The sequence below is a fragment of the Ursus americanus genome, chromosome 3 (assembly GCF_024610735.1).
Source record: "Ursus americanus isolate L20-20 chromosome 3, mUrsAme1.1.p, whole genome shotgun sequence".
Classification (NCBI taxonomy): domain Eukaryota; kingdom Metazoa; phylum Chordata; class Mammalia; order Carnivora; family Ursidae; genus Ursus; species Ursus americanus.
Genome location: NC_142129.1, coordinates 30,905,530 through 30,923,114, shown reverse-complemented (window position 1 = coordinate 30,923,114; position 17,585 = coordinate 30,905,530). Strand labels below are relative to the sequence as shown.

General features: G+C 35.3%; 1 pseudogene; it reads right to left on the bottom strand.

Annotated features, from left to right (window-relative positions):
- Positions 1 to 295: 295 nt before the first annotated feature.
- LOC148110357 (cytochrome c oxidase subunit 6B1 pseudogene) lies at positions 296 to 556 on the bottom strand (annotated as a pseudogene).
- Positions 557 to 17,585: the final 17,029 nt, after the last annotated feature.

The window sequence follows — 17,585 nt, the reverse complement described above, 5'->3', positions numbered from 1 at the left end:
TGCTAAATGAAATAAGCCAATCAGAGAAAGACAAATACCATATAATTTCACTCATATGTGGAATTTAAGAAACAAAACAAATGAGCAAAGGGGAAAAAGAGAGACAAACCAAGAAACAGAATCAACTATAGAGAACAAACAGATGGTTACAAGAGGGGATACATGGAAGGGGATGAATGAAATAGGTGATGGGGATTAAGGAATACACTTATCATGATGAGCACCAGGTGATTCAAATAAAAACTTAAATATTTTTTTTAATTAAAAAAAAAAAGGAAAGGTGGTTGGAGCCAGTTCAGATCTTCCCAGGAAACATGCGTTTTGTGCTGCAGTTGTCCGAGGCTGACCCCCAGAATATGGGGCAGAGGGCCTTGTATACATGCCAGTACTATTTGCACATGAAGACACCACCCTCTTTAGCAGTCATTGCCTTCTCACAGCAGTGGAAGTCCAGGTAGTTCTGCCAGCAGTTTCTGGGCTGGTTCTGGTTGGCAAAGGAGTTCTCAAAAGCGACAGTCTGGTAGTTCTTGAATTTGGTCTTGATTTCTTCTGCCATGGTGCCGACTCCTAAAGATGCTCCTGAAGCAGCTCACAGCGCTCAGTGTGACCCTCAACAAAGACACCAGAACCACCACTAATATTTCTGAAGTCTTTCCTGCCAATATCTCCTGAGATGCCAACCCAGCCTACTTCGCTCCTTCTCCTTCATTCATATCTTGAGACACCGCAGAAACCAAGAAGAGGTTGAAGTATCTGTCAAACCATGGTTAAAACTCTGAGGAAACTATTACATTATGTATAATTTGAATGACATGACAGGTAAGTTATAATTAAGGCAAGTACAATTTCTTTGAATAAGGTGATTTTTTTGAAATTACATAAGGGATAGTGGTAGCTTATATAAAAGTAATAATGTTGAAGTGGCAAAAGTGAAAGATTGAGTCAAGGAGATAGGGTCAACAAGATATGGTGATTGATGTGATACAAGCTGAAAGATACAAAGTTAAGGGCGACCCCGGTTTCTGGCTGGAGCAACCAGTGGAGAAAAGGGTCATTCATTAATTTAGAAAACACAGATTCTGGTGAGGGCAGAATGTTATAGAGTGGCAGGTATACTTTTAGCAAAAACAGCACTATGGAAACTAGAATGTCATACTTTTTTTGACTACTTGATCAGAATTTGTTCTGGGTTGATAAATGTGACATGTGTCTTTTATAGGAAGTAGCATCAATTTTCCAAATTGCTTTTCCTACTAAGTTTTGTTTAATTCTTCAAATTTGGAGTTCATATGCCATAAAAAGTCATACACTATACTTTATGCAAACACACACTCTACTTTAATTATATATACAGGTATATAACTGAAGACTAGCCAATTATGTCCACTGTGAATAATTTTATGTCAAACCCTACAACAAATATCCTGGGAAACTGAACAACATCTTACAAGTAGTGTGGAATTCAGAGGAGTCTATATTCCTGTTTTGGGTTTTTTTGTTGTTGTTGCTGTTGTTGTTTTTTTATATTCCTCTTTTAAGAAAGTATACTGTTTATTATTTGCTATAAAAAGGGCAATTCTATTAAAAAATTTATTTTTGAAAACAAAGTGGACAAAATAAAAAAAACCATGGGTTTCTCTTTTACATGTATTATCTCATTAGCAATTAAGAAAATTCAACCTACTATAAAAACAAATCTAAAAAAAAATCCTTTGGGTTTTTATACGTTCTGAAAAAGTAACATTGTCAAAGTTAATATACATAAAATGTTTTGACTTCAGGAGCATTTTACTTCAAGATGTTGTGATTTAAAATGAATAATTTTTTTAATATTAAGCTTAATCTTACTGGTTTTTTAGAATTGCCAAGTGTATTTTTCAAGGCATATCTGAAATCAAAATAACACCAAAGAACAAATTGAATAAAAATGATTTTGTCTTCAAGAAGTTGTTACACTTAGAAAACATATTAAATTTAACTTTCATGAGCATTTATTAGGTAATTTATACCAAAGTGTGGTAGAAAATATAATAGTATTTGGAGTCTTTCATACATTGGCAGAAATATCAGCTTTGTCACTTACTAGCTGTTTAACTTAGGGAAGCTACTTAAGTTCTCTAATTCTCAGTTTCCTTTTTATAACATAGTTTTTATTACTGATACCACATAAAGTGCTAGCAAAGATTAAGCACAAAGTACAACAGTGGTAGACTAAGAGTGTCAATGCTGAGTCCAGACTGCTCAGCTTTGATTTCCAGCCCCATCTCACAAATTGTGTGGACTTAGACAGGTTATTCTGCCTCTTTGTGTGTAATCTTTATCTTTGAGCAATAGGGATAATAGCACCTGATTTATATTATATTGTTTATTGTCATATATTTGTATATAATTGTACAGAATATTATTTTATAAATTAAAATAATTTATGTCCCATGTCTAAAAACAGAGCCTGGTAAAAACAGAAAGCAGTTAATATATGTAAATTCATATTTTTATAATAGTGGTTGTAATAAGAAAAGATATCCTAAAAAGTGACATTCATTTATTCACTAGGTCCATAGTTATCAGAAGGCTGAAATCCATGATACAGAAGTCAGTGTTTCTGTATGTAATTTGTCTCAATTCATTAAATATTAGACTAATATAGTAATTTCACAGTATTGGTTGCTTTTTAAAATACACCTTTATTTCATTTTGAAAGCCTCATTTAAAAGTAAAATTACCAGTTGGACCCTATGTTGATTATAAAAATCAAGAGTATGGTATTTAATGTGGGCAACTCCAAACTGGTAAATTGCATGTTTTACATCCTAAAAAGGCTTAATTCTTACCTAGATGTATTACACATGTTGCCAAGATATGTTTAATTGAAATAGTGCCAGCAGTAGATGGAATTTAAGGAAAGTAGCAGCTGTGGGAAGTAAGGAAAAAACAGTTGATAACAGAATGTTTAAAGGTAAAGGACCCATAATGTCTTCTCTTCATTTTTACTTGTTTGTTTTGTGGTAAAGATTTTGAGAAATGAAAATTTCCTTTTTGTAGGAATGGGCCATTCAGTTTATCCCAGATCCCAGAAGTTTTCAATTCTGACTTGCATATGAGCATCAATTTAGGAATTATATAGTTTATTATTATTATTATCATCATCATCATCACTATTATTTTAAAGTGGGCTCCATGCCCAGCGTGAAGCCCAATGCTGGGCTTGAACTTAACACCCTGAAATCAAGATCTGAGCTGAGACCAAGAGTCAGACTCTACCAAATGAGCCACCGAGGCACCCCTAGGAATTATTTTTAAAATGACCATGTCTGGCTCATGCCTCATATCAATTTAATCAAGAATTTAGGAGACCAGACACTGGTATATTTAAAAATTCCCTAGGCATTTCTAATGGGTGGTCAGGGAAAGAAACTCCTGGAATACCCCATCACATAGACATGGCAAGCTAGTAATCTAAAAGGAAAAAAAATGGTACAGAACAGAAAAACATGTAGCAAGCCATATAAGCCCATTTTTTGCAGTTTTCAAAAGTCTATATTAAAAATCAGTGTGCAGGGGCACCTGGGTGGCTGAATCAGTTAAGTCCAACTTTTGATTTCGGCCCAGGTCATAATCTCAGGTTTGTGAGACTGAGTGCTGCCTTGGGCTCTGTGCTGGGCATGGAGCATGCTTGGGAGTCTCTCTCTTCCTCTCCCTTTGCCCCCACCTCTCTCTCTCAAAAAAAAAAAAAAAAAAAAAAGTGAAAACATAATTAAAATTGGTGAATGTACTGTACTGAATGAGATTCTAGCAGGATAGTCAATACATACACTAGATACTACCTATATTCTATTAAGTCACACTTGTGATGTGGAATGTAAGTATGTAATATGTAAGTAGTATGTAATAAAAGTAAAATGGATTATTTTGTCATACTCATTACCAAAAGTTCTACTTTGCTTTTGTCTTCTGAAAATTAACAGTGAGCCTTTTTTTAATTCTCTCAGGATTTCTCTGGACATATTATTATTTTTGTATATATATATATTAAATTATGCACATATATTAAATTATATAGTATATATAAAATATATATTAAATTATGCTAAATATAAAATTTGAATTTTATAAAGCATATATATTGATTCCAGTATATTAGATCTTTATATGCAATAAAATCTCACTAATTATAAGGATAATCCAAATTAAGACAGTCAAAATGTACTTTATTTCTTTCAAAAACAGGTAGCACATAGGAAGCAATGCTATGTGCTAATTTAGCAATTTAACTAAATGCTAAATGTTACACATCTGAAATTCATTTGGTTCTGATGTAGAAAACAGATAATCATTTACAATGAATGCTACTAAAAAAAAAACCTAAGCTGAAATCTTCACAATAATGCATTCATTCTCATTCACTAAACTGTCGTGCTATTTTTCTGTATGTTTTCCTTTTTTAGTTTTATCACTACATGAATAATTCAAAGGAAAACTTTTGTAGTCTGGATTAAGTTATAAATTCTGAATAATGGTAATTTAACACTACAAAAGTACTAGATGGCTTATTTTAAAGATTTCATTAATATCTTAGAAAACTAAAGATATCATTCCATGAATAATAGATATGTTAATTAATTTATTTATAAAAATATGTGCAACACAATTAACAATGTCATGTCACTATATAGCTTGTTCACTATAAGTCTAACTTAAATTCTCACTAATATGATGTCAATAATTTTAAATAAAGATTTACAAATATTGATATTCAGGGTGATGCTTTTAAAAACTGTCATCTACCATGTGAAATTCTGACTTATTGGACCTTACAAAAGCCATATGGAAATTAGAACTGTGAGTGGGAGCTGAACCATGGATAATGAAATTCACGTTAAGTAGCAATACATAAATTTTCCAAATAGGCCTCATTCTACTCTATTTTCAGAGAACCTAATATTTATTTTGTCAACAAGGAAGGCTGCAATTGGAAATAGGGTTGGGATTTGAGTTAAAACTTTAAAAACATTTGAAACATCCTATACAGTAAATCATAATATAGATCATCCATTTCCATTTATACACAATGATAAAATACTCCCCTCTAGACCCCCATGAGAATATCCTTTCCTATCAAAATAAGTACATTGACTTCATAAATTCAGTGTGCCATGACGTTCAAAAAATGTTTGGGTAACATAAATTGCTCTTGTACACTGTAGAAGTGGTTTTATTTATACCACTGACTTCTACACTTACAGTGGATTTGCAGAATTAATCAAATTCCGGCACAAACTCAGAAACTTTCAATCATGTATTTCAAAAATATATATACTCATTGGTTGCATTTGCAGTGTATCTTAAAATTGTGTTAATTCATAGACCATTTTAAAATCACGGAGCTAATTTGGAAGATTGTCTTTAGAAAGAATCTGCAAAGTGCCTATTTCCTCAAAAATACTCTTTACAAGCATTTTCTTTTCCTTCTTTATGAAATTTGGACCAAGTTAGAAGGTCAGTTAGTGAGGAAATAACATTATTTAAAAATAAATCTCCATCAGACCCTGAAGCTGTCCCTTGGGCAAACATTAGTAGGAAATGAATTAATGCTTTGCAGTTTGTAGCTTCAAACTCTTTGTTTTAATATTGCTCATATGCTGCCGGCTATATGCAGTGGAGTTAATATTCTGTAATACTATATTTTATGTGCTCTCTTAGGGGTTTTTTGTCTTGCTTTTCATTTACTACACTAGTACATTATTTGGCTGCATGTAAGAACTTGGACATTATTCCGTTGTTCAGTTTCAACTGCCAAAATACTTTTTGATCAATACAACTTCTGGAAAAATTAGGCCATAAAAAGCAATGTGTTTAGTAGAACATTTGTGTCATTATTAAAACTTTCAGTACAAGTCCTGAGAACTCGAGGTCTCAGCCCTCTCTCACCCTTTAATGTGCTTCTGTGTGACTATTAAATACAAACTGTGTATGAATACTTTGTTCATCCTTGAAGAAACACATTGAGTCTGAAGTTATTTAATGCTACCATATAAATTTCTATATAGGTATTTTCAGTTGCAACCTGAAGTGTATAAAATAATGAAGCAGAGCTAACAGCTTGATTTAGTGCCTTACTCCAGAAACATCTCTGCTTCTAACAGGAAAAATAAATTAAAAAATAATAGAAAAGAGAAAAGGAAATTCAACACATCTGTGAACTTCTACCAGGAAAATGACTGATTTACCGTATAAAACAAAGTTCAGATAAATAAAATGCCAAGATAATTATACGATAATATCTCAGATGTTTTCTTGATGATATTTTATGCAAAATATTGTTTGACAAACCTAGACTTGCCCTTAGAGTCGATTATAAAGGCAAAGGGAACAAGAGTTACTGCTACAGCACTAGAAACAAAGTAATTTCATTCTTAATTCATGAATTCATGGAGAAATTCACAAGTGATGATGTGCATGTTTCTTAGAATTCATGTTGTAGATAATAATACTTTGAGTTGATCTCTTTATCTCTAAAAGAAAGAAGCTCACATAAGGAGTTGGTACTGGATTTTTATAAGAATCTTATAAAAATAGGTGCAGTATAACATAAGCATTGAGAAGACTCTTTCCAGTAATGCAGTTAGAGTCAAAGAGGTTTCAGAAGAAAGCATAGGAAGTCTCCTCCCATCTCCTCTGGGAAAACATTAAAGAAAAAAAAATATGCTATAAGCTAATAACGTGTAGAATCTTTTGAAAACAAGAATTGTGTTCCTCCAGTGATCCCTTGAGAAGGACAGTAGTTGGACCTGGAGAGCTTTGCAACAGAAAGTCGTTTTTCTAGCAATGGTGACTTTGTCCTTCCCAAAGGACTTCCAAAACAGCAAGTATTCCCTAACAGACAGGATGAGTTTCACCTGAGACTAAGAACATCCCTAAACTGAAGAAAACTCAATGAGTTAATTATTCAAAAATCTTTTCTATCCTGAACACAACCTATTGTCATTGTCAGAATTACACAGTTTCAGAAGATGAAAAGTAATATTATTCAATCAATTATCAGTTTTAAATTTTTCTTTTTTTAAAAAAGATTTAATTATTTATTTGAGAGAAAGAGGGAGAGCAAGTGCATGAGTGGGGGTGGTGGGGCAAGAGGCAGAGGGAAAGAATTTCAAGCTGACACCCTGCTGAGCGCGGAGACCTACACAGGGCTCAATCCCACAACCTTGAGATCATGACCGGAGCCAAAATCAAGAGCTAGACACTTAACTAACAGAGCTACCCATGCGCTTCTTAAATTTTCTTTATCTTCTGCTCTGGAATCAATGTTTTCTATGTATTGTTGAGCTACTTGGAACTTAAAACCATTTTTACAACATATTTTCTCGATTTTATCCAAGAAGTAAAGGTAACCTCTATAGATGCATACATTTGTAAAACAATAACAGACATAAAGAATCAATTTTGAAATATTTTTATATGGGTTTTTCTTAAAGATTTAAACCAAGTATGTAAATGGTTTCTTGATTTTTCTTTAACATGAGATTTTTAAATTATTTTTGGTTAACAAAAAATTCTCGGTTCCAAATCCTAGTCCATTCTGCTATTTCTATTTTTTTAATTGAGGTATAAAAAATCGGGGGACACAAAGTGTATAACTCAGTATGATGTATAATTACTTCCCAACATACTGGAAGGATCCTTTGTGCCCCTTCCCAATCATAGGCCCCAGAGAAAACAACTATTTCTGATTTTTTTCCTTATAGATTAGTTTTCTCTCTTTAATTTCTTATAAATGGAACCATAGATGTGCAATCTTTGGGTGGTTTCTTTTGTTCATCATTATGAATGTGATTTTCATCCATGATTTGCATTTAGCAGCAATTGTTCTTTTTTGTTGGTGCATAATGTTCAACTGTATGAATGTACCACAATTTATGTATCCATTTTGCTGTAGATAGGCAATTGGGTTGTTTTCAATCTGGACAATGGGGAATAAAGCTGTTATAAACTTTCTTGTACATATCCTTTAGTAGACATATATATTCAATTATCTTAGGTATATAACTAGGGGTGGAATTTCTGACTCATAGGATAGGGACATATTTTTTAGTAGCCATTGTCAAAAAGTTATCCAAAATGTTGTAATTTCTGGCTATTTCTAAAATTTGCTAGTTTTACAGGATAACTGTCTCTTGGGGTTATACAGTTGTCCACAGTAAGGGCACATGACAAAGACTTGCTTCTAAGTGTCCAGAGACAATCAACATTAACCCCTCCTGCAGGGTTATATGGCTTCAAGTCACTGGACATTCAGAGTCCTACATGCCCTTTGGAGAAAGGGATCCAATATAGACAAAAATGTTGGACTCTGTTAAAACTTTGCAGGTGTTAAGGACTAGATACATCCTCTTACTGAAAATGAGGAGGTAGCAAAAATCTGTGGGGCAAATGCTGCTTTGATAAACTCTAGCCACGAACAGAAATTCTGTGAAAGGGTAAAATAAAATAATTTTCCTTTGTGTTTCCTTTTTGCTATACTACTGTCATGGACATACTGAATAAGAAATTTATAAGACATTAAGAAGATATTTTATGTATTTTGATAAGGCTCTGAGATCATTACTTGAGCCCAGACTAAGGGTTGGAGGCTTAACCTACTGTGCCACCCAGATGCCCCTACATATTTTTTGTATTCAGTTTTCATAACCACTTCCTTTACCACTGCCCTTGAGTCCATTTCTATTCTAAACTGAAACCACTTCTCTTTCTACACAAAGTGATGACCAGGTGCACCTCTCAGATATCTGCCCGAAGGGAAATTTTCTTGTGTCACTGTTTTAAAAAATCAATTTTGGGGTGAGGTTGTAGTGTACCTGCTAACTATTTTTGCTTGTCTATAACCAAGTTAATGTAGCTATAAGCTAAGCTTTTTCTTCCTCTTTTAACTAGTTATAAGAGATCCTGCATTACATTATAATTATGAGATAAGGGAGGGCTGTTTGTGCAAATGTATGGGTGTTTAGGACACTTGCTCAATAGCTATCTTATATACTCTGGTCCTGCTCATCCTCTATTCCCTATGTACCACTTTTATCTTATTATGATTTGTTGTTGGATACATCCAATGTTATGACTTAATGGATCTGACAGGACTCAGCTCATGATGGCCAGTTCCAGCTGCATATATTTGGTGTCCCACAGTAAGTCATACATCTCTACCATGACCCAGCAGCATGCCACGAATTGTCTGTCAAGAGACAATTCTATACTGCAAAAGAAATGGCCTTGCTCCAAAACTCAAAGGTCTATGTTATAGTTCTCCCACTGGTACTTGCCACAAAATACAAATGATATTTTTTTCCATCACTGATCTCTCTAACCACATAGAATCTTCTGCCTGGACCTTCTGCATAGCTTTCCTTATTCTGGGTTCTATTTAAAGCTCGTAGTTTTTGCTCCCCTAATAATCCAATAGCAGCCCTAGTAATATGGTAACATTAAACTAAAAAAAAAAAAAACAAAACAAAACAAAAAAACAACTGGACATTGTGCTTTCCTCTTTTAGGAAGAAAGTGCAAGATGAAATATTTTGCATTTTATTTTGCTAAGAATGTCCTATAAAAGCCCTTTGCCACCAGAACCCTAAAAACATAATGAGTTTGGAAGGCCTGGAAACACACAGGGTTTACTTCCCAAACCCTGAAGCATTTGAGTTCTCCGGATGCCTTCAGCATGCTAGCCAACTCTTGATCATCCAAGTCAATAAATATTTTATTGGTGAAATATATCAACATGATCTTCTGTAGAATATAAGGATATTCCAGGTATCTTTGGGCAATATTATTATAGAAGGCAAGCATGTTACTATAACTCTATGACAAAAGTAGAAATTTATATTACTGTCCATTTCATTTGAATTCGTGAACAGTTTTATTTTTTCATTTCTGATTAGGTTAGAACAGGACAAATTAACCAAATCAATGTTCACTTGTCATGTACCTGAATCCATATTAATCTGCTCTCATACATATATCACATCTGACATCACGACTGAAATTTGGGCTACTTCTTGGTTGAACTGATGGTGGTCTGTAATTATCCTCGATGAATCATCCAGTTTCTACAAAGGCCAGAATCATAAACTGAACTTAGATATAATGGGAACCACACACCTATATCCCTTTTGATCCTCAAGTTTGGCACTAATTTCTACCATACCTTCCCCCAGGATGTGATGTTGTTTTGAATTATTAGCCAAGTGGAGGGCAATTACAGATGCTTCCAAATGATCTTCCCTACTATAATAACTCTTATCATATGCAATAGATAGAATAATGGTCCTCAAATATTTCCATATCCTAATTTCTGGAACCCGTGAATATATTAAGTTACACTGTAAAAGAGTTGTTAATTAGATGATCTTCATATAGGATTTTCATATAGGAATATTATCTTGAATTATCTGGATGGGTCCAATGTAATCACAAGGGTCCTTAAAAATGAAAGAGGTGGGGAGAAGATGGAGAACCAAGGAGATAAAAATGTGAGAATTTGGCTTGATGTTTCTGAGTTTAAAGGTGAAGGAAGTGGGTCATTAGCCAAGGAATGCAGGTGGTCTTTAGAGACTCAGAAAGACAAGAAAATAGATTCTACCCTAAAGACAGCACTATTGACACCTTGATTTGAGCTCAGTGAGATCCATTTCAGACATCTGAATGCAAAACTATAAGATAATAAATTTATTGAAAGTCACTAAGTATGTGGTAAGTTGTTGAAGAAGCAAAAAGAAACTAATACAGGTTTAGGGAACTGGAAATGGGATGCTGCTATAACAAATACCTAAAAATAGGAAAGTGACCTTGGAATTTGGCAATGGGGAAAGGCTGGACAAATTTAGGTGCTACTCTTCCCTAGTTGGTTGTTATATTCACTGATTATTGCAATAATTCACTTATGCTCCCTAACTTCTGATAATTAAGCAAATTGAACCTGGCTTCTGTTGATTTACAGTCCCATTATTACCCTTATTTTCAGAAAACCAAGTTCTGTAATGTCATTCCTATCATTACAGTGAATACAACCGAATTATTTGCAAGTGGTTTGATTCCTTTAAGTCTTTAAAAAAAAAGTTTTGGAGTTTTTATTGAGATAATTGCAGGTCCACACACAATTATATGAAATAAATACAGAAAAATTGCACACTTTCTCCATTTTTCCCCAATGGTAACATTTTGCAAAGCTTTAGTATATTGCATAATATTACCATAAAGATATTGACATTGATCCAATCTACCAGGTGTGAGTGTGGTAAAAAAAAAAAAAATGGTGTAATAGGGACAGATGAGGGCCAGATCTTGCCATTCTAAAGAAATTGTGCCTATGACAAGCTGCTGCACTCTAAGACAGACCTTTCTCAAATGATTCTCAGAATACATGGCATGTTAGAATCCCAATTGGAAAATCATGTACCAGTGCTATGGTGACTCAGAGGTGGACGGCCATTTCTGGCTGGGATGAGATGAAGGTAGAGGCAGAGTTGCCTGGATTATTGGTAGGACTTTTGAACTTTGTTAGACAAGATGAAAGTAGCCTTTTCATTCAGGGCCATTTTTTCTCTTGCTGTGTAACCTACCATCACTCTGGGAATTTACAAGATCTATTGTTTTGATTAGTAGAAGCATGAGCCAATCCCAGTTCTGTGTATATCTTTGGTTTTATCCACTTGGTTTCTTTGAGATGGTTCTTTTCCCCTGGAAATTCCCTCACTTACCTGTATTATGCTAATCATTACTCAGCTAAATGTGTGTGAAACCCTATGCAGATTTATATAGAGCTTTGTCTCTCACTATGCATCTCTCTTCTCTCTGCATCTATGCCTTATGAATTCTTGCCACCTTGGCCTCCCTGATCTCCCAGCTCTCTCTCCTCAATTCAGAGTGATCACCAGACTCCATGTGGGTCCCCATACCTTTGGTGCATCTTAAATTCTTTCCAGGAGATAAACTAGGGGAAATAGAAGGTTTACTAAGTTTCTCCTCTCTCAGGGATAATAGTCCAGCCCATCTGATGTTTAATGGACAAAAACTTTTGCTTTATACATTTTTTTATTTTTAGAAATATTTTTAATTTGAGAGGGTAAATTGTATCCTTGTTTATCATCATGACCATAAATGGAAATCAGCACCTTCATTCTTAAAATACCCTCTTCTTGGTCTCCTAGGTAGACTAAGGGATTAACACAATGAATGAGCTCCCTGATTTGGTTGAGGATGATGGGTTGCTGCATAGCAGAGTGGAAGCACTTTACTGACAAAGTTGGGTGCATTTTCTATAAGTGGAAGCAGAGATACATCAATATTTAGAATATTTTACTTCCAGGTAGTTTTGGCAGTGGCTAATTGGGCACATCTCCTATAGGTATGAAATAGATTTGAAGCCTACAGAAGTATTGCTAGATTATTGATCTTTATATTTAAAGAAAACAAACAAAAACACACAAAACCTTAAAGATCTGTTTGGTTAAAAGTCTGATAAGCTGGCATGAGAGACTTTCCTATTGTTTAATACAGTGTCCATTTCTAAATGTGTTCAGAGACCAAGATCCCATTAATTAAAGCAAAATCTGGCTTTCTTGAAAAATACTCTGTGTCACTGACACAAGTTAATAGAAGTTAAATCTTATACTTTTCAAAGGAATCTGTCGGCATTTACTAGAATAAATATGAAGCGGGAAAAATGATGTAGCCGGACTATTCAGGGAATACTAACACTGACTCTGAATTGACATTAGTTTCTGGGGACACAAAAATGCTATTCTAATCCATAATTCAAATTGGTGGCTTTTGTTGGAGAGATGATATATTGGCTAATCTCCACTCACAGTGGGCCCGGCTGTTCCACTAATATTTTGGTTATATCCGAAGTTCTTAAATATATAATTGGAATAGATAATCTTAGCAAATGGTAGAATTTCCACATAGATCTGTAACCCCTAGGGTAAAGATGTTATAGAAAGGTATAAACGGAATTACCCAAAACTTACCCTCCATACAAGGATAATAAAATAAAAGTCAGAATCCATGGGGGTGCCTAGGTGGCTCAGTGGGTTGGTGTCTGCCTTCAGCCCAACTTATGGTCCCAGAGACCCCAGATCAAGCCCGAGTCAGGCTCTCTGCTCAGTGGGGAGTCTGCTTCTTCCTCTCCCTCTGCCCCTCCTCCTTTTCCTTCTCTCTCTCTCCCCGCCCCACTCTCTCTCTGATAAATACATAAAAGCATTAAAAAAAATCCAATCTGGGGGGAAATTATAGATTAATTACTCTATTAAAGACTTGAAAAAGACATGGATGTTGAGACCTATCACATCCCCATTAGCTTATCTGTGTGTATATGCAATAATTGGGATGACCTTGCAATATGACACTGGTTTATCATAAATTTTATCAGGTGGTGACTCTAAATGCAGCTTCTATTTTTTACGTAGTATCTTTGTAAGAGCACAATAACACACACCTGTTATGATGCAATGGACCTGAATAATTGATTTTCTCTAGCCTAATATTCAAAGGCCATGTGAAGCATTTTTATTTTCTCTTGGTAAGGCCAACAGTGTACCTTCACATCTTGACATTTCACATAACATCAAACTTCAATGTAGTCTACTACACTGATGATATAATGTTAATTGACCCTGACGACCAGAAAGTAATAAGTAATGTATTAAGGCATTTAAACTAGGGATTTGGAGATATAACCCACAGACTGCCAGAAGTCTGCGATCACAGTGAAAGGTTTAAGGACCAAATGGTCTAAAATATATCAAGGTAACCCTTCCATTGTAAAATAAAAGTGCACCTCACATCACTACTACAGACAATGAGGCACAGTACTTGCTAGTTTTTGTCTGTTTCTTGGCATCAACACATAAAAGAGTCAATTGTGCTACTTCCAAATGTCATCAAGTCATCCAATAGGCTGTAAGGATTGAGAAGTACCAGAAAAAAAGAAAATTCAACTAATTTATACTACAAGTTGCATTTCCACTTGGGACTTATGATTCGGCAGATCTAATGATACTCAAAGTGTGGAAAACTGGATTTTGCGTGGAACAATTTTCAAGCCAGGTATGAGAATCATTTCAGACCTCTAGGATTTTAATAGCAAGGCTATCTTGTTAAATAACTCCTCTTCTTCTTCTTCTTTTTAAGATTTATTTATTTATTTATTTGAGGATTAGGGAGGGACAGAGGGAGAGAAAATCTTAAGCAGACTGCATGCTGAAATTGGAGCCTGACAGAGGACTTGATCTCACAACTCTGAGATCATGACTGAGTCAAAACCAAGAGTCAATGCCTAACCAACTGAGCCACCCAGGTGCCCCTACATTTTAAGTATAATGTGCAGTGGTATTCATCTTTGTTTTGGGTTTCTTGGGTTTTGAGACTCTTTGTGTCTCTTGGACTTGACGTCTATTTCCCTCCCTAGATTAGGGAATATTTTAGTTATTATTTCTTTAAATAAGGTTTCTACATCTTTCTCTTTTTCTTCTTCTGGGACCTCTATAATGTGAATATTTCTTTGCTTGATGTTGTTGAAGAGATCTCTTAATCTATCCTAATTTTTAAAAATTCTTTTATCTTTTTGCTGTTCGGCTTGTGTGCTTTCCATTACCCTGTCTTCCGGACCACTGATACATTTTTCTGCATCCTCAAATCTACTGCTGATTCCCGCTAGTATGCTTTTTATTTCATTATTGTATACTTCTACTCTGATTGGTTCTTTTAAATATTTTCTATCTCTTTATTGATGGTCTCACTGAGTTCTTCTATTTTTTTAAAAGATTTTATTTATTTATTTATTTGATAGAGAGAGTGAAAGAGCACAAGCAGGGGGAGGAGCAGGCAGAGGGAGAAGCAGGCTCCCCACTGAGCAAGTAGCCCGATGCAGGGCTCGATCCCAGGACCCTGGGATCATGACCTGAGCCAAAGGCAGATGCTAACTTACTGAGCCACCCAGGCACCCCTGAGTTCCTCTATCCTTTTCTGCAGTCCAGTGAGTATCTTTACAATCATTACTTTAATTTCTTTATCAGGCATATTGCTTATCTCTGTTTCATTACATTCTTTTTCTGAGTTTTTTTTCCTTATTCTTTCTTTTGGAATATTCCTCTGTCTCCCCATTTTGCTTGACTTTCTGTGTTTGTTTCTATGGATTACATGAAATGGTTACTTCTAAAGCTGAAGGGGTGGTCTTATGTATGGTTCTCTACATAGCTTAAGTGTGCTTGTTGACTTTAGCTGGCTGGCTGGAGTTGTGGCTATATATGCTAGTTACTCTTTCAAACCATGAATTTTTAGAGAAAGAATAAAGAAAAAAATAATAAAATAATAAAGAAAAAATATAAAATAGAGGGAAAAATTAAAAAAGAAAAAGAAAGAGATAAACTAAAAGAAAAAAGAAGAAAAGGAAAACAAGAAACAAAATTAAAAAAAATAAAAACAAAGCATGACAAGACAAATTTTAAAAAGTAAAAAAAAAAAAAAAATTAAAATAACAGTTAAAAACAACAATAACAAAAACCCACACCAAACCACAGCTTGTTTTCTGTGTCCCAGCACCATGGAGCGGCTGGCATGGGCTTGTGGGTCCTGGGCTTACTGAGGTTGCAAGCTCAGTGTGATGCTTGCAACCTTTTCTTCTGTGCCCCAGTATGACCAGGGCTGGTGTGGCCTTTTAGACCCTGGGATTGCTGAGGTCCCAAGCTCCCTGTGATGACTGAACCCATCAGTTGTGGTGCCTGGACCCACACACTAGGGCATCAGGACTCTCCAATTATGGCATCCAAATGTGCCATTTATGGCATCCAGACTCTGCTCTGTCTGAGCTTTTAGGGTGGAAGAGGAAAGGACAATACAGCTCCTTAGCCCTTTTAAACCAGGGCTTTTTTTGTGTCCCAGTGCTACTAGGGCTTGTGTGGGTTTGTGGACCCTGGGCTTGTGTAAGTCACAAGCTCTCTGAGATGACTGTACCTGCCCATGAAGGTGTCCAGATCCTGCCGTAGGCTTTTAAGGTGGGGTGGGAATGTAAACCATGTCATTCTCCATGGTCCTCTGTCTGGAGAGCTTTCCCGCAGCTTCTTTGATGCTTGGCAGAGTTCTAGTGTTGTCTCTTTTATGTGTTACTTGCTCTTTCAAACCGTGGCTTTTTTTTCTGTGTCCAAGGACAGAGAGATGTGCTCCTGGTCCCTCAGTACTATCACTGCTGTTCAGTGTTGGGGTGGGGGTTCCCTTGTTACCATGTCTCCATCTCTCTTGCTGTTATCTTGTCATTCTATCTTTGGTTGTTCAGTAGCTGTTCAGTCAGCCCTCAGTTTTTCTTCAGGAGGAACTGTTCTATCAATAGGTGTAATTTGGTGTATTCTGTGGAGGAGGTGAGTTCACAGTCTTCCTATGTTGCCATCTTGAATGAGACCTACATTTCTTTTTTGTTTGCTGGCTCTATGTTATGCTCTGCCAGTACAGGATGCCACGGGACACTGCATGGCTGGAGGAGGATGAAGCAATTTTATATTCCTTCAGTTTTTATGATTTTCAAGATTACTGGCATGCATTCATCACACTGGTGGCAATACTTACGGTTCTTATGCTGATGCCCTCCAGACAGCTTCTTTATTATAATAGTGGTAATAGGCCTTTCAGTACAGCAGTGGGCACATTTCAGCAAATTTTTCTTCACCATAAGTGGTGTCTCCTTGTTGCAGCAATATCCTCTTAGAAATGGTCTGACACTCAGCCTTTCAGGACCCTCCTCTGTATTTCTTCATCATTCACTTTTTCCTTAGCCCTAGGTGTTGAAGCCACTTTGTGCTGCCATATCTTAGAGTGATTTCTTATCTCTTTTATTAGTTAAACAACTTTTACATAGTTCAAAATTTTTCATATTCATTGAATTTCCCTGTTCAATTTACTAACTATACCTTGACTGATACAGACTAACTTCTTATAATATCCATTAGCATCAGTTAGCATTATTTTTGGTTTTCACTCTTCTAAGCAAATGACAGTACTACGGCAATATAGTAAGATACATGAAAAAGGAGAGAATTAAACAAAAGTATTTTCTGTTGTCATACAACCCAAAGAAGTAAATGTCTTCAACAACTAGAATTATTAAAATACAAGAATGCAGATCAAGGAATAGCATAAGTTAGAAGTAAGACAGAAAGAAAAATAAGGAGTAGCACATCTAATAGGTGTTGATTGAAACCAAATAACTGAACATGAATCTTTACATAAATTTCCCATCTCTGAATTAGAATTTACAAATACACAAATGGTTTTCACACATATGCCTCTTGACATATCCATAAGTGCTTGTGACCATTCTTTAAGAAGTGTTTATTTTAAGCTTTCAAACATATGGCATGAATTTATGCAAATTTGTACATTTGTTACCTAAACTACACATAGTACATGACATTTTTTATTGGACATTAGTGGAATATATGGAAAAAGGAGGAACGTCTGTTATATGCTAGCTGAGTATGCATAGAGGATTATTACCCCTGAGATTTTAAGGGACAACTAATCTCTCTTCTTTCACGTAAC